The following is a 19,250-nucleotide window of genomic DNA, read 5'->3' on the forward strand; positions in this document are numbered from 1 at the left end:
GCTATCAAGTGCCGGGATAGCTTGGATCCCACAGGCTTGTTTGTTTATTTGTGTTTAGTTTACATACAACAAGATTTAAATCTAATTATTGTATGTGAATTTTGTTGGCAATAGAAAGATTATTACAATAGTTTATTGAAAAAATAAAATTGTGTTAAAATAAATTAAAATAAAAAATTGGAGGTTACCGTAGCGCAGAGGTTGGCATGTCCACCTATGACGCTGAACGCCTGGGTTCGAATCCTGGCGAGACCGTCAGAAAAAATTTACAGCGGTGATTTTCCCTTCCTAATGGTGGCAACATTTATGAGGTACTATACCATGTATTTTAAAAACTTCTCACTAAAGAGGAGTTGCACTGCGGTACGCCGTTCGGACTCGTCTAAAAAAAAATGTTTCCATTATAATTGAGCTAAAGCTAGAATCGGACTGCACTCATTGATATGTGAGAAGTTTGCCCCTGTCCCTTAGTGGAAGGCAAAATTTGCAATTGTTAAATAAAATTGTGTTGAATATAAATAAAACTATGTTCAAATAAATAAAAATGTGCTAAAATCGTGATATGCGAATATAAGAATAATATATCTCCATAAGCCAATGAGCCAGACTATCGAACACAGCTTGTAATTCAACCGGTGATACATCATCAGAAGTGGCTTCAACCAGCAAAATAAATCTTGGAGACGGCATCTCTGAATCGCGTGTCATATTCAGAGAGGTCAGCAGGTAATTAGACATCAATTTTAAGGCTAGCTACTATTGAATCTTCAGTGCTTAACGAGGTTCCTGGATAAGAACAACGTCAATCCCCCTGCTATCAGATGGACGTTTAGTGCCGACGAAGTGCCTTACAATGGCGAAGATTTAAATGGAAAAACCGGACCATAGTCAGGATTCAGAATTTTCACCACTGTTGCGTTAGCCTCATCTTCTGATTCCGCCAGGAGTTCTCACATTAGTTCGATTTTGTGTTTCCTTACACATCCAAGGCAATTGAGAAAGCCGTGGAACCACTCATCCTCAGGGCACTGGACACTTACGGCGTGGACGATTCCTCCTTAGATGCTTCACTGGATACTGTTGTCGAAGTACCTTTTGAGATCCGTCCTTCCCCGCTGACGCACACCTTGAGCCCAATCCAACCGGAAGACTCTTCTCCTGTTTTGTTCATGGCAGGGGGATTTTCAGTCTCCTGCAATCCACCAGACTTTTGAGATGTGGTTAAAAGTTTCTCAGACAAGTGTTCAGCAACGACTGCTGAGCCTTCTCCTGATTCTCCAATTCTATCGCTTCTATAGACCTTCAGCTTCAACATGTTGAATCCGTAGGACACAACTCCTTCAGACTTGTTGAGGTCTGCGCCACAGCCACAGAACTTAGTACCAATACTGCATTTATCATCCAATCTACTGATCTTCCAGTCGGTGGTTGAAAGATTGGGATTACAGTCCCTTAGTTTCCCAAGCATGGATCAGAATCTGAGGGAATCCTTGGTATCCCAGCGTGTGCCGTTGGTCGAGAAGGAATATCTCCTCCTTGACTAAACCTAGTGCTTCCCCTGGCCAGAAAATTTGGTGATTCTTAGGGATTGAACGTTGATCCCCGAAATCAGTTAGTTTGTTTCGGTTCCGATACCACCCTGTACCGTCCACAAACTGGAGGAGGCCCATTTTCTGCAAGAAAGTCGGAGTATACAGATTACAGTTCCCTGGCCGAAAACTACAATCACAGCTGTCCTTAGCGATATTAGCAAATGTTCTTGAACCCATATTACTATTGTTCGCCTTAGTCCTTTTGGGGATGGGATATCCTTCAGGTGAACGCAGCCTTTTAACGGACTGCTGTGGTGTTTCCGAATCGAGACGTGTAGCTTTTGAGAAGCATTTGCAGCGAATCTCCCATCTCAATTAAGAGGGCCTCTCTCCTTATCGGTGAGCGTTTTAGGATCATTCGCACCAAGACTCAATAAACTTGAGATCGAAGCGCCTTTTATTCACTCTTATTCCGGTTGTCGAAGCCGAAAATCGACAGCAGTCGTAGTCGAAGGCGAATTTCACATTTCGTGGTATTCTGTAAAGTTATTGCCTTCGACACTTTAATAGTAAAAGCATAATAACTAAAAATATATAAGAATGTCCAATCAATAAAAAAATACGTTTGTATATGGGCAGTAGGTGTGCTCGTCATGTGTTCCAGAAAAAATGTGCAGGCAAGTAAGAACCTGAAATCTTATATATAAAAATCAATTTGTGTTTGTTTGTTTGTATGTTTGTGTGTTCCTTATAGACTCAGAAACGACTGAACCGATTTTCTTGAAATTTTCACAGATTGTGTATAATGACCCCGTGGTAAAAACAGGGTACTAAATTTTTTGATATCTGAAGGGGGGGCGGACCCTCCCGCTTACCCTAATTTTTTTGTTTATTTTGCGGTGCCGCTGTCAACGCTAAATCGAAAGCATTTGAGCGAAATGAAATCCAAAATATGTAGTTGTTTTCTCCTACAGCATAGCGATACAACGATTTATCGGGTCTAACAAATCAACCTTTATTATTTTACGCCAAGGTGGCTCCATGATAAGATCGGATAAGAATGTCAACACGATCGAAAGTATATGTAAACATATCTAGGCATTCCAGTTAATCGAAATAATCAGATTAAATCGAAATAATCCAATCCACAAATATAAAATTACAAATATTTTCCATATTAGTGGGTATACTCAAGAGCCAGAAACGGTTCTCTTGAGTATACCCACTAATATGGAAAATATTTGTAATTTTATATTTGTGGATATTATTATTTTAATTTAATCTGATTATTTCGATTAACTGGAATGCCTAGATATGTTTACATATACTTTCGATCGTGTTGACATTCTTATCCGATCTTATCATGTCTGTCCGTTCGTTTGTCGGTCAAAATCACGATAGCGTTGGAACTTATAAAGCTTTCCGTCTAAAATTGCGCACTGAAACTTTTCCGTGGAAATTGTTTAGATTTGGATGAAGCTCCCATATAAATCAGTACACAGTTTTAACTTCTTAAGCTCTTAAAAGCCTATATTTTTATACATTTAACTGAAATTTGATACTTGAGTTTTTTCTTGAGTAAATTCGGGAGCAACATTCTCTGCGATTAAAAATTTTCATTATCAAGTTTCAAGAACTCTTCTTAGGATCCAAGTCATACATTTGATTAAAATGCAGAGGAATTTATTTATTCTCTTGAATATGGACATTGTGGATATAAAATTTTGGAAACTTATACAGTAATAAGGAGAAATTAGGTTCAATTAAGGAACTGCGCTGAAATCGCACCTATAAATGGCTTTATATTATTGATTAACAATTTTTAAATTTTAATTTCTGATAGGCTCAAAAATCCAATTAATGTGGTAATCTTATATATAACAAGTAAAAAGGCGTTAAGTTCGGTCGGGCCGAACTTGGGATACCCACCACCTCGGGTATATATGTAAACCACCTTTCATCAAAATTCGGTGAAAATTTCATACCTTATACTCATATACCTCATACTGATCTGAACTATATACGACACGGATGTCGAAAAGCCGAACATAAGTCGCTGTGTCAAATTTCAGTGAAATCGGATTGTAAATGCGCCTTTTATGGGGCCAAGACTTTAAATCGAGATATTGGTCTATATGGCAGCTATATCCAAATCTGAAACGATTTGGGCCAAGTTGCATAAACATGTCGAAAAGCCTAACACAAAACACTCACAAATTTCGGCGAAATCGGACAATTAATGCCTCTTTTATGGGCCCTAAACCTTAAGTCGAGAGATCGGTCTATATGGCAACTATATTCAAATCTGGACTGAGCTGGGCAAATTTTAAGAAGGACGTCGAAGAGCCTAACCAAACTCACTGTGCCAAATTTCGGCGACATCGGAAAATAAATGAGTCTTTTATGGCCCCAAAACCTAAAACCTAGATATCGGTCTATATGGCAGCTATATCCAAATCTGGATCGATCTGTGCGATATTGCAGAAGTATGTCAAGGGACTTAACTTAACTCACTGTTCCAAATTTCGGCGACATCGGACAATAAATGAGCATTTTATGGGCCCAAAACCATAAATCAAGAAATCGGTCTATATGGCAGCTATATCTAAATCTGAAGCGATCTGGACCAAATTGAAGGAATATGTCAAAGGGCCTAACACAACTCACTGTCCCAAATTTCAGCAAAATCGGATAATGAAGGTGGCTTTTATGGGCCTTAGACCCTAAATCGGAGGATCGATCTATATGGCAGCTATATCCAAATCTGGACCGATCCGAGCCAAATTAACGAAGGATGTCGAAGGACGTCGAAGAGCCTAACCAAACTCACTGTGCCAAATTTCGGCGACATCGGAAAATAAATGAGTCTTTTATGGCCCCAAAACCTAAAACCTAGATATCGGTCTATATGGCAGCTATATCCAAATCTGGATCGATCTGTGCGATATTGCAGAAGTATGTCAAGGGACTTAACTTAACTCACTGTTCCAAATTTCGGCGACATCGGACAATAAATGAGCATTTTATGGGCCCAAAACCATAAATCAAGAAATCGGTCTATATGGCAGCTATATCTAAATCTGAAGCGATCTGGACCAAATTGAAGGAATATGTCAAAGGGCCTAACACAACTCACTGTCCCAAATTTCAGCAAAATCGGATAATGAAGGTGGCTTTTATGGGCCTTAGACCCTAAATCGGAGGATCGATCTATATGGCAGCTATATCCAAATCTGGACCGATCCGAGCCAAATTAACGAAGGATGTCGAAGGGCCTAACACAACTCACCGCCCCAAATTTCAACAAAATCGGATAATAAATGTGGCTTTTATGGGCCTAAGACCCTAAATCGGCGGATCGGTCTATATGGGGGCTATATCAAGATATAGTCCGATATAGCCCATCTTCGAACTTAACCTGCTTATGGACAAAAAAGACTCTGTGCAAAATTTCAGCTCAATATCTCTATTTTTAAAGACTGTAGCGTGATTTCAACAGACAGACGGACGGACATGTCTAGATGGTCTTAGATTTTTACGCTGATCAAGAATATATATACTTTATAGGGTCGGAAATGGATATTTCGATGTGTTGCAAACGGAATGACAAAATGAATATACCCCCATCCTTCGGTGGTGGGTATAAAAATCAATTTGTGTTTGTTTGTTTGTTTTGCGGACCCTCCCCCTTACCCTAATTTTCAGAAACGCCAGATCTCGAAGATGGGTGGTGCGATTTAAACGAAATTTTGTCTGCTCTCATATAGTACCCTAAAAATAAAAATTTTTTACCTAGGGGGGCTTCCCCACCCTAAAACCTACCAAACCTATATTTACACCAATCACGACAATATGGGACTCAAATGAAAGGTATTTGGGATAAGAAAACGTATCTGATATCCAATTGTCGGACCAAGTGCTAGGGGGACCACCCAAGCCCCAAAACACCCCTAAATAGGACATATTTACAGACCATGGCAATATGAGACTCAAATGAATGGTATTTGCGAGTAGAATACGAATCTGATGTCGAAATGTGGGACCACGTTTCTGGGGGTCCACCCCTTCCCCAAAACACCCCCCAAACTGGACTTATTTACTGACCATGGCAATATGGGGCTTAAATAAAATGTATTTGAATGTAGAGTACGAATCTGATATCCAAATACGGGACCAAGTGTTTGGGGGGCCGCCTCTCACCAAAAACATCCCCCAAAGGTGACAAATTTACGACCATAGCCATATGGGGCTCAAATGAAAGGTCTTTGGGAGTAAAACACGAGTCTGATGATCAATATTCGGGAAAAGTGTCTATGGGGCCACCCCACCCCCACAACACCACCCAAATAGTAAGTATTTTCTGACTATTGCAAAATGAGGCTCAAATAAGAGGGTTTTTAAAGTGGAACCCGAATCCGAAATATATTTTCAAGGCCATGTTTGCCGACTATTGAAATATGGGGCTCAAATTAAAGGTATATGGGAGTAGACCACGCTTCTGATATCAACATTAGGGGCCAACTGTCTAGCTGACGTCCCATCACCATAATAACCCCCAAATAGGTCGTATTTGCTGACCAAGACAATTTGGGTCTTAAAGAGAGTGGAAATAAATATTCATAGTTTTTAGGGCCAATACCCCAAACCGGACATATTTGCTGACTTTTGTAATAAGGAGTTTAAATGAGATTAGAAAACGAATTTGATATCCAATTTTGAGGCCAATGGCAATATGGGGTTCAAATAAATGATATATAGATATATGAGAATAGAGCACGTTGCTGATATATTTTACGGGCTTAGTGTTTGGGGAACCACCCCAATCCCCTAAATCTCACAAATTTCCGGACAATGTCAATGTGGAGCTTAAATGAAAGGTATTGGGGGGTAGAGCAAGAATTGATACCCATTTTCGGGACCAATTTTCTGGGGGTCTACCCCTTTCCCAAAATACGCCACAAACAGCAATTTTTTAGTGACCATCGCAATACGGGGCTCAAATAAAGGTAATTGGGAGTAGAATACGAATTTTTTATCCAAATGTAGGACCATGTATTTAGGGCATCACCCCTTTCCCAAAACACCCCCAAAGGGAAAAAAATTTTCGACCATGCCAATATGTGGCGCAAATGAAAGGTATTTGAAATTAGAAAACGAATTTGATAACCAATTTTAGGACCATGTGTTTGGGGGACGCCTCATCCTGTAAACTCCCCTCAAAACCAAAGGCAATATGGGGTTTAAATAAATGGTATTTGAGAGAAGAGTACGATGCTGATATTTTTTCCGGGCCAAGTATCTGAAGGACCATCTCTCCCCCGAAAACGCCACTAAATCAGACATCATGAGAATATCGGTCTGAAATGAAGTATTTTAAGAATGGAGTACACCTTACATCTTAAAACGTAGACTTAAATTCGTAGACCAATAAAGATCATATGGGATTCAGACAAAGGCAGTTATTGGGTTGCCCAAAAAGTAATTGCGGATTTTTCATATAGTCGGCGTTGACAAATTTTTTCACAGCTTGTGACTCTGTAATAACATTCTTTCTTCTGTCAGTTATCAGCTTTTAGCTTGCTTTAGAAAAAAAGTGTTAAAAAAGTATATTTGAAATTCATTCTAAGTTTTATTAAAAATTTCTTTTAACTTTCTTTTAACAAATCTGCAATTTTTTTTGGAATTTTGGGCAACCCAATATATTGTTAAACTATTAGTCAAGTTAGCATGGTATTTCACTAAAAGATATTTAATTGTCGTAAATAAATATTCCAAGGAAACTTTTGTCCCATAAGTAGTTAAAGTAAAAAGCTGGAAATGATTTTAATTTGTAAACAGACAAAATATACCTAGACCGTTGGCCCAATATAGTAAAAATATTCTTGATCGTCTTAAATATCAAGGACGATTTAGCGGTGTCGGTCTGTTGTAATCACTCTGCAATCTGTAGATGTCAAGCTATCGAGCAGAAAGTTGGTTTGGATTATTTTTTACCCATTGGCAGTTTAAGTTCAAAGTTGGGCTCTATATGTTAGAAACATACATAGATATAGCGTCGTATAGAGCGATCTGCCGATGTTCGGTCATAATATAAACTGTTTTTTATACGATATTGCTGAAATTTAGAATCGAAACTTGATTTGGGACCTTCGATATCCATTCTAAAAACGGTTCACATCGGATCATAATGGGATATAGATGCCATAAAGACTAATTTTTATAAAATCATAAAATGTCTATTTTTTACCCAAGTCCGCAGAAATTTATAACTGCCTTCTGTGTACAGAATTTGGCCAAAATTTTTTTTCGTTAAATTCAAATAAATTTGTTCGTCTTTTTTGAATCCAGCACCATATCATGTTAATTACCAACGCCAGTGCATGATTAAAGGTAGGTACTATTCTTGCTTTAGAACCAAGCGTAATGAAAATTCCGATCGACAGTTTTTGTCAAATTTGAAATTTCAAATGGGGATGAAAGTACTAGGTCGGTAGAGCAAATCCCCTAAAAGGTTTTGTGTTCTCAGACAAATCTTTTTGTTACGGGCCCTTCTAATGTAGCCTAATAGGAAGAAAGAAGAAGAAGCATCCTCATATTTTGTGCTATATCCAAAATATATATGAGATGGGTGGACCAATTTATGCGAATGTTTGTTTTTTACTTTAATAGTAATCCAAAAACAATTTAGATATTTAAATTTTGGGTCGAATTTCCCATTGCCCTGAGTTGCCGTCTTCATACAAAGTGTTGTTCGGGCTTTGATAGGCGCATTTATTTATTATTTATGTTTTAAACAGCACGGCTAGCGCCGAACCCGATTGCTTCCGAAATATGTTAAGAACCAACTGAATAAAATTCGGAAGACTACTCGTAGGAAGAGTTGGGCAAGATATTTTGGATTGCAATAGTAAGGTCTTTTGAAGATAGTTGTCTTCTTCGAGAAAGGAAATCAGTAAAAAAAATCCTGGATGACAGCGGAGCGTAAATGGCCTCGAAATGTAAAAGTTTCTCTTTAAAACCCATGTTGAATCTGAAACTTGAGTAAACGACATGGGAGTAAAGTAGGGCCAACGGATGATATGTTAAAGCTTCTGGTAAAACGAATTTTCCACGGGATAGGATGGGACAATGAGGACGATTGAGGGCTCATCAATACGGTGTGGTTAAGGTTGCCTTAAGGAGCTTTAAAAAATTTAAGGCACCACGACCTTATGGAATATTCTGGAGGTACTATAGAGAGTGAAGGACCTGATGCCCCATCTGGCCACATAATTCACAACGTGTATGGAACTAGTGTATACTCCGAAGGCCTGGCAGGAGGAAAGTGTGGCGTTTATGCCAAGTCCGGCAGGGCTAGTTTTGCGGCACAAAAAGCATATGGGCCTTGAAGCCTTACGTCCTTTTTGCTCAAAACCATGTAGCGTAAAGTGGGCACCATAGCAAAGGTTAAATCATCGAGGGGGCTTTAAATAATGTGAGAACAGACACACTGATAAAACCCACAGACAAGTAACGGGTGGACCGGGTCTTTAGAGACTTGATAAACATTTTTCTAGGGAACAGATAAAAAATGAGACGAGGAACCTTTTGCCGATTCTTTGGGTGACCATAGACAACACAATAAGTCCAAATAATATGTTTTTGACATAGGCAGTGCGATGAGAACCACGTCTACAAGGGCAATTCGACCATTCTTGATGTCCGACTCATGGATACAAAGACACTGCTGCTTGCGGCACGGTCTTGCATTGACAGAACTTTGGTTTTTCATTTTGTTGTTCATGCTATACGTATTGATCAACGCGCGAGGACAGCTCTGTGGAACAGTGAAACGGTCGGCAGGACAACAAAAATCCTCTGGTCAAATCCAGATCGTGAGAAGATGAGGCTTATACTGAAGGAAGTATAGATAGCTTTTGGTATCTTTACGGGGCACATAGGACTACAGGCGTGTGTAGGGTATATGGGGATGTTGCACAGTGGGATAAAAAAAATAGTGAATATAAGTTTGCCATTTTTTAGCGGACAAAGATATCTTTACGAAATTGCTAAGGTATTAACCAGATTATGTGCAAAATTTCAACGCCGCAGAAGGACCGGGTACGTTGGTGGGCCTTTAAATTTGTTCTGCCAAAAACGAACAGTAATGGCTAGTCTTGCGCTCTTATATGTCCTCGAAAGAAACTCGAGTAATAAAATTTTCCCTTATTTGCGAAGGCATTTCTCAACGGATTTTATTTTTTTTTTTCAAAAAGTTCCAATAGTTGACACAATACCTTCATTTTAAAGTTATGCGAGTTTCAAATCATAAATTATTGTTTCGCCTCTTTAAAGAAAAGTTGACCTACGACTTTAAATTTGGCTTATTGTACTGTAAAGAGGGTTTAATGTAGATTCAATTTTAATTATTTGTTGTTACCCTAGTAGGAGATATGTGCAGTACAATATTTGGATTAAAAAAAAATTAAAAACCAGTGCTGAAATCCCCAATTATGATAACATGTTTTCGTTACCCAAGATTTTCTCCAAATACACGCAAAAAATGTTTGCGTCATTCAAGAATTTAGGTCTCTGCAGCCATTTTACTAAAAAAAAATCTGATTTGGCAAACATCTTTCCCAGTATGGGAATTTTGGGAATTGTCGTCAAGAAATGTGACCAAAATATATACTTACTTTTTTGAGGAGGTATTCAACCTAAAAAACGCTGAGAAACTAGAACAATAGCCGTGTTGGTTTTGACCATCTCTTTCGTTTTCACAAATGTGTACAGGAGGCCACCGTAGCGCAGAGGTTAGCATGTCCGCCTATGACGCTAAACGCCTGGGTTCGAATCCTGGCGAGACCATCAGAAAAAAATTTTCTGCGGTGGTTTTCCCCTCCTAACGCTGGCAACATTTGTGAGGTACTATGCCATGTAAAACTTCTCTCCAAAGAGGTGTCGCACTGCTGCACGCCGTTCGGACTCGGCTATAAAAAGGAGGCCCCTTATCATTGAGCTTAAACTTGAATCGGACTGCACTCATTGATATGTGAGAAGTTGGCTCCTGTTCCTTAGTGGAATGTTCATGGACAAAATTTGTTGTTTGTACATTTTCGGCTTATTTTGGTTTTTGACCAAGTAATCCGGCCAAAAAATATATATATATGAAATATTTTAAAATATGCGCAAAACTGCTTCTTAATGTGAACTCCTCGGAGTTTTACATATACATTCCCGCCAAATCACACATTCAAAATCAGTCTGTCATTTGGAATGAATATATATCTTTGTGAAATTTGAAATCCATAGAGTAGAGAAACTTGTTAGACGTTGTGCAAAATTCTCTGATTAAGTCATCCCTATTAATTTTGGTTTGCGCTGCGAAATGTTAATTTGATGCAGAGACGTTCGACTTACAAAATTATTTTTTGATTTTTGACAATAACCAATCCTTCAGCCAATAGTTATGCGGGGTAAAATCCAAAAAAGTTTAAAATTTAAATTCAATTTTTTTGATTTGAAAATTTCAAATTTAAAATTAAGTCATACACATAGCATTGTTGCTGTTGTGTGTGCATTGGACAGCGAAAGCAAACGGTTTTTTATTTCAAATTTTTTAATTTGTAACCCATATAATCACAAGCAGATTCCTTATTCGTTACCTTTATGAAAATTTTATCAGAAATGTTGATTGTGAATAGACTTTGATATAACTGTTTGCTTGTCGGTAGAAATTGCAACGCTTGGTTCGGTTGTTTCTTGTTCCACGTGTTCCGGTTTTGTAATTCAGTGTTCAATCACATGCGGAGCTCCCTCGTTAATAGAAAATATCTGTTTTGGATTAGTGCTTTTATTGCACCATTGCACTTTTATTGCAAGATAACACTGACCTAAAAAATATTTTAAACAGCGGTGGAAATGTCTCAAATAACAACAACGATGACGATCATAATTTTTTGCTATGTTTCAACATCTTGCCATGGAATGGAAATAGGACGATTTAAATTGTTCATTGATACTTATCTGCAAATTAATTGTATTATTGCCTTTGAATGCATGAATTCTATAAACTCATGCTTGGATTATTAGAAAAAAGTTGTTGCTTTAGTTTTTGAAGTGCTACCTGTACCATAAATTGTCATGCCATCTCTGCTTGAAGCGAGGATTTTTACGATGCACCCAAACAAAGTAAAGTAAAGTAAATGTTACTGAATTTTCAATGTATTAGACGTTACTTTTACCTGCGCAAGAGATCATAATTCTGGGTAATTTTGACTTAGCATATGCAACTTGTGTAAAGCCAGGTAGTAATTCTTGTTACCAGAGAACAATTTGGAGAATTTGTTTCCACCATGAAACAGTCTTTAATCCGAAATCATCAACTAAACATACATTTAATAGTTTTGGTCTACACTTTGGTTTGACCGGCAATTTAAAAACATTTACAAGCTCAGAAAATATGCGGGATATGTATAAATTGAAATTGTTAAAAATATATATTTCAAGAAAAATTAAGGAAAGTGAATTTGAGTGAAATTAAATAAATCGATCATTAAAATAAGAAAATAATCGAAGCAAATGAATTGAGCAACTTTAAAAACGTGTGTGTATGCAAACAAAAATTGTGTGAGTATACGATTTATATCTATTTGTTTGAAATAACAACAATATGCAATAATAAAAAATATTAAGATCTACTGCTGCTACGCAATAAATAGATTTTTATTTCATAATTTAAATTTTCGACAATTATTACCGGTAAATTAATATGTTTTTAAGGTCCATAATTGTAAATTAACTAAAACTTTGCTGATGCGTGTTATAGATTTTTTTTTAATTGTGGATATGAGATGGCGATGTCGACGACACTGTAAACCAAGCACACACCATCAAGTAGGTGATACGTAAAGTCCGCAGAAGACTCCGATGAAATCCTATGTTCCTAATACAATTCTCCAGCAACTAGGAGTTGGTGTGAGTGGTGCTGTATACGCCAAAGTAAAAACAGATAAATGAACGAATCTTTATGATCAAATACATGAGCTGCTTAAGAATAAAATTATGCGTAGTTGAATTCCTTAAGTGTAAAATATAACATTGGTTACGATGTTATCGGTTCACATAGCATAACAGAAATATATATTATGCCGAAATGTGAATATCACAATGCAATGTATAATCAGCGAATGATTAGAAGTTTATATTAGATCTCAAGATAAAGGTGATTAGATCTTTTTATATATTCAGGTCTCTGGTAGCTAAAACATCGAAAATTGAGATAAATCCCCAACAAAATTTTAAATTCTTTCTTTTTTCTCCAATCTTGGGCAAACAAATATCCCATGCTGTACTGAATCTTCCACAGCGCATATATCACTGTGGAAGATTCAGCTCAGCACACCAATTTTAAACAAAAAGGGTTTGTCACGTGGCCAGTAAATTGTAATAATAATAATGGAGTTTGGGCGCCCCGGTAGCCGAATTGGTAGCGTTCTGGGATTACCGATGCAGGGTCGTGGGTTCGATTCCCGCCAGAAGCCTTAGTCTGTCGCTACTGTGGTACCACAATGGACTTAAAATTGTCTAAGTGAGTCTGTAAAGCACTGCCACTCTTACCTAACCTAACCTTCCATTTAAACGGACTGAGACTTCAGCTTTCCTATACAGCTGCCTCATTAGTGTCACGATTTTCTTCAGGGATGCCCTTATTAAACAGCTTGCTCCACATTGAAAAAGGCATAGGCCTGTATTAAGTTCTGCAGACTGTTCAATGATTATGCGCGGGGAGTTAATGTGGTCGGCATAAATTAATTTAAAATGCTGTCAAGTGAAGGCAAAATAAGCTGCAGAAAAAGACTTGTCTTCACTTTATTTATTGCGTTTAGCAATGTAATCCCCTCCAGTTCTTACTCTGGATGAGGTCACCCTTCTTTGGGATTGTGACCATGATCCTCTTCTTCCATTCCGTTGGGACAGCGTTTATTTCCCAGTCCTTCTTGATTATTGGGGTGATCGCTAGAGCTATGGGGTGTTCCCCATACCGCAACAGTTCAGCAGGTATATTATCAGGGCCGGCTGATTTGCCTTTTAGTCAGACCATAACAGCCTCTATTTCTTAGCTGGTGGGTGGGGCCGTAAATATAATCCTGCGTGGGTTTCGACGCACAGAGGGATAAAGGTGCTTACGTTCTCAGTTGCAGGTCCTTCGGACCTGAAGAAACCGCGCCTTCGCTCTAATTGCTGTTCGGGTGTTGCTAATTCGGATCCGTCCTCATCTTTTATTATTGCCGTTGGCCTCATATTTTTGGCGCCCATTTGTTTTACTGACGCGTAGACACCGCGCATGTTTCCAATATTAGCTGCATTTTTGGCTTGCTTATTCGCTTATCTCTGTCAACTAGGCGCTTGACCAGGGAGGCGGAGGCGCGATATTCAGACCTGGCCGCGATTTTGGTTACACTTGATTTTGTCCGTAGCAGAGCGTTGCGTAGACGTTTTCGGTGTTTTATTTCCTCTATAGTTTCGTTACTTCTCCATGGTTTTTGGGATCGTCGAGCAATGCGTATGATAGAGTTGGCCGTCTCTGTACATGCTGCTGTTATGTCGGCCTATGCATTGGCGTTATTTTGCAGCTTCCCCATTAATGTTGTGTTGTGGTAGCCACATTTTCATGTGGATGTGGTGATCCTCGTCAAGCTCCTGTAGGTGAGCAAGCTCGTTCCGGTCCAAAGGCCCGATCGCCACGGGAACAGGATGGCCATTGGTTATTTAAAGGCGCCATTAACTCGCTTTGTCATATCGAGCATCATAGGTATTCAGTATTTGTGCAAGGGCCGATGCCGCCCGACCTCCCACTGACACTCTCCCTTCGATACTGCTGATTGTCCGCGACTGCCGTTGCAGCTACTCCGTGTGTAGCATTCCACCTTCCGCAACCGGCAACGCCAGACCTCAATTTTCCCGGCCTGTGTGGTGCTCACAGCTTTCATGTGTCGGGAATGTTGCCTTGTTGCGCGCTGTTTCTGGGTCTTCTAGGTTTAAGAGGTTGAACTTTGTGCTTTTTGTTTGAGTCCTTTTAATGACGGCTGGGCGTAGACGTAGAGTGGCCACTAAGAGCATGTGGTCACTATCGATGTCTAGTTTTCACATCCATCAGCTAACCCAGAAAGAGTTTGCTGATAAGTACGTGGTCGATTTGATTACGGGTTGTTGTTGTTGTTATAGCAGTTTGTTGTGTTCTATCTTTCGTCTGCTTGAATCTGTTGAGTGTCAAGATCCAGGAACTTTACGACTATGATGGGGTGCGTCCAGAGGGATCTGGGCCAGATTCGAGTGGGTCTGGCTTGGCAGCTAAACAAGTGACGTGTATCGTGTGATCCCTGGTCACAATAGGAACATACATCTTGCACGCCGGCATCAATTCTTGCTCTGTAGGATATGAGGCGGCTGCATCTGCCGGAATATAATTGAGCCTGAACTACTCTGGTTTGCCGGGGGAGGTCAATTTGCAATATGAGGCGGTTGTTCTCTAAGGACTACATTCAACTGGTTGCTATTTACCGCATCTGCTACCGTATCTGCATAATTGTTGACTAGACCCGGTTGATATGCTGCTTGATCTAGAGATCCTCTCTTATAACGATGAACCTCATGCTCTAGATCGAGTAGAGACACCTTAAAGCTTCTGGGCGGTGGTGATGATTTGGATGGTCTCTGCGATAACAGCCGAAAAGGTATTGCTTAGACAGCATGTAGCCATGTCTTCGCTCTGGTAGGATCTTTGTCTCTTGTCTTGATGGACGTGGTTTACATGAGAAATGAGTAGACACCCTTTTTCAGTTCGGAGGGCGGCATTCTGACAGATCTACATTTTATTCCACTGCGTGTCACAGAGCTGACGAGATCACACTGGCGCTGCATAACTTACCACAGACCGGCCGATTGCTTTGTAACAGGTCCGCAAGGTTTCTTTGTCTGCACCTAGTGCTGCCAGCAAGCACAGTCAGCTCAGTATTCTGTGTATTGGCTGAAGATTTGGTGGCAGATATCTTCAGATTTCTTGCAGCGAAATATGAGGCAAGTTCGTTGAGATGGACGATAGGTTGCACTATCGCAGATGTCCATCGGCGCCCAACGCCTTGGATGATTTGGCGCCACGGATGACATTCGTATCTTCGCCCACGGTAAATTGTGATGGCTGTCCATCGGCTCGGAGACCACGGATACGGCGAATGGCTCTCCTCCTTGACCCGTTACTCTCGAGATGCACATTAAGTTGACGGTTGAACAACCTGGCGCATCTCTTCGGATCAGTTACGGTTACGTTGCCAAAAGTGACTGAGGTCCTGTCATCCCGTCTACAGGGGTTCGAGAGTGACTGTGGTCTACTGTTAACCACAGCTTGCCTAAACCGGTGCCTAGTTACATTCCTCCAAGTGTTACAGCCACAAATTTTGTCTATGTTCGTTGACTACCCTGTTTATTTCCAAATTCAGCTCGCTGATTCTGGGGTTTGTGGAATCCGTACAACGAATCCCATCACGTCTGCGAGTAGCATTGCCTGCGCCGGGAAATTGGGCCGCCCAACTAACCCATCCGAGTGGGGTGTCAATTCACTGCAGCGGCGATTGGTGTACTCTCTGAAGGCAGCCCAATCGGCCTTCTTCTGATTGATGAACGTCCGGCGCTCAGAGATTATGAAGTCGGGTGGTCGGTCGATGGTGAGAATTATGGGGAGGTGGTCTGACCCCAAAGGGATGACGGCTTGATAGGATACGTCACTCAGGAGATCAGGGTGTGCAATGGAAATGTCTGGAGAGCTGCTACAACTCCTCGTAATCCTAGTGGGGGCATTCACTGTGCATAACGTGAAGCCTTCAATCTGCTCTGCCAAAGTTATGCCCCTCTGGTCGTTACCTAGGGGAGAATGCCATGAAATGTGATACGCATTGAAGTCCCCTAGAACCAGACAATTATGGTCAGATTGTAACTCACTTATGTCGGGTTTGTAAGCATTAATTGGGTATGTATACGTTGTATAGCTCTTTCTCGGCAGTACCGGACATGACTGCAATCCCCATGCACTCTATGTAGGGGTCACTAGCGCAAGGCGCAGGCGAGTTGATCTATACTACACGGAATTGTGTATCACGAAGGCCAATCCTCCACCCCCATTCCTTGAGCGATCCTTACGTGGCTATTTGTATCCGTGACAACTTTGCAAGCTGCAGGTGTTGGTCAGCTTTGTCGCTTGGATCGCTGCAACCAATATGTTCTTCCGACTCATAAAATTCACAATCTCGCCAATCTTGCCACGGAGACCGTTGCAATTCAATTGCAAAAATGATACACTTCCCGGCATTGGCCTGGCAATCTTGGAGATGGGATGCTGCTGTTGCGTATATTGTCGCACAGGAGTGGTCGGGGGGGATCTCGTAGTCCGACGACGAGGACGCAGAAGGTGACGACGACGACGCTTGTGACCCACTGTTGGCTTTGTTCGCACAGCAACTTGCAATATATTCAGTATAACTATACTCCCCTAGTGATGTAAGGCCAGAACAAGATCGCAAATGTACTCATTCCATGTAACGGTTACACCTCACCGACACCGACCAATGATGGAGTCGGGTTTGGCAAACCGAACAGAACCAGGGAGGGTCCGGGGTTATTATCAATCAAACCAGATGCGTGCGGAGAAGGCACTCCGGGGAGTGCCTCTCCGATTACGAAAGATGGACGAACACGTACACTGAGGCGGCAGCTCTTACCGATGATGGATTCCATCGGGTCAATGCGTACAACTGGCAGCCATGGGATTGATTATGGGTGTTTCAATCTGGTGATTCCCAAGTATATTTATTTATTTCTATGAGGGAATTTTGTGCCCCCAATAAAGAACCGGATTCTTGCGCAGAAATCAATCAATCTGTCGCCATTGTCATTTCTGGTATCGCCAAGTCCTTGCATTCCTAGTCTAGGCTGTAGTTTGACATCTCTTTCTGGACTTGGTAACGTCTCGATGCCTCTGACAGAGTTCTGACGTTCCATGTTCCAATCATAAACCGTGTTCTGAATCCATAAGTAGTTATCGGGGGGTTGTCAGTTCCATTATTTCTTGTTGATGTTTCTGTAATTTATGATTATTGGGCATCAGAAAAACTCCAAAGCCAGTCGCATTGGGTGTCACTGAAGCGTCTGTTGCAAACACAGCAAAACCATTCTCATTGTAGTATTCTATTTCCCGTCGAAAAACCGCTCTAATTACTTCATCCGGGGGTTTTTTCTTAGCATTAGACAATAGGTTAAGTTCTATGGTGATCTTACTCAAGGGTGTACTAAATATTCTGTATCTTGCAAATTGCAAATTTTGCCCATGAACATTCCACTAAGGAACAGGGACAAACTTCTCACATATCAATGAGTGCAGTCCGATTCAAGTTTTAAACTCTATGATAAGGGGCCTCCTTTTTACAGCCGAGTCCGAATGGCGTGGAAGTTTCACATGGCAAAGAACCTCACAAATGTGGCAGTATTAGGAGGGGAAAACCACCGTTGAAAATTTTTTTCTTATGGTCGCGCCAGGATTCGAACTCAGGCGTTCAGCGTCATAGGCGGACATGCTAACCTCTGCGCTACGGTGGCCTCTGTGTCTTATGTTGTCAAATATGTCGTTGAAGTAATAATACACAAAACTATAAATGGACTTGACCTCTGGGTTATCCACTACAATATCATACAGTCTACTGTCAATTCACTGCAATCTAAGTAGCTCTTTTGTAGTCAGGAGTCTGTATTCCGTTGGCAGTTCGTGCACAAGCGCATAGATTGCTTAAAACGGAGTTGTCTTGGAGACACCGAGACATCTCCTCAACATGTTGTTCTGCAGACACGCAATCTTCTTATTAACATACCTATAGGCATGAAACGTGGAAGTTCTTGAAAATTCAATTTTAGATCTAACAATAGATTTCTACATGTTTAAGGCAAACGTCGGGCGTTAACCACCTCCAACTGAGTTAAGACATTTAAGAAAATTCACTCGATTCTGGTCATCCTGTGCTATTGAATCAAACGACAGAATAATCATCTTGCAGTTGTTTCTTTTGAGAATCTCTGTTTTGTGTAGAAGTACATTAACAAACATACTTGTCGAGGAACCTTTTCTAAATGCAAAAGATATCATGGGAATCAGATGACTTTGCTCCACATGTTCATCTATTCTCTCCTTGACCATTAGACATTAGCACTTGACAAAAACCGATATTAAAAAATTTTTTTGAAGTTTGTTATATCATTTTGGTCTTTATTAGGTTTTGGAATTGGAATCACCTTAAAGCACGTCAACTGGTTCCAATCTCGTTCTCCAGGAAGGTAGGGCCTTAATCATCGAATAGGTGAATCTATCCTGGTCCTAATCATCGAATAGGTGCCACTCTCCCGCAGCTTGCATTCTCCTGCCACGGTCGGTCGGAGACGGTCGTTCTCCAAGGACTACATTCACCCGGTAGCTATTTACCGGTTTTGCTACCGTGTCTGCATGAATGTTGTTTAGACCCGCTTGATCAAGAGGTTCTCTCTTGTAGCGCTGAACCTCGCGCTCTAGATCGCGTAGATCTACCTTAAGGCTTCTGGGCGGTGGATATCTATCCACAAGATGATGATTTGGATGGTTTCTGCGATAACAGCCCAAAAGGTATTGCTTGGACAGCATGTAGTTATGTCTTCGCACTGGTA

Source organism: Stomoxys calcitrans, chromosome 5 (assembly GCF_963082655.1).
Source record: "Stomoxys calcitrans chromosome 5, idStoCalc2.1, whole genome shotgun sequence".
NCBI lineage: Eukaryota > Metazoa > Arthropoda > Insecta > Diptera > Muscidae > Stomoxys > Stomoxys calcitrans.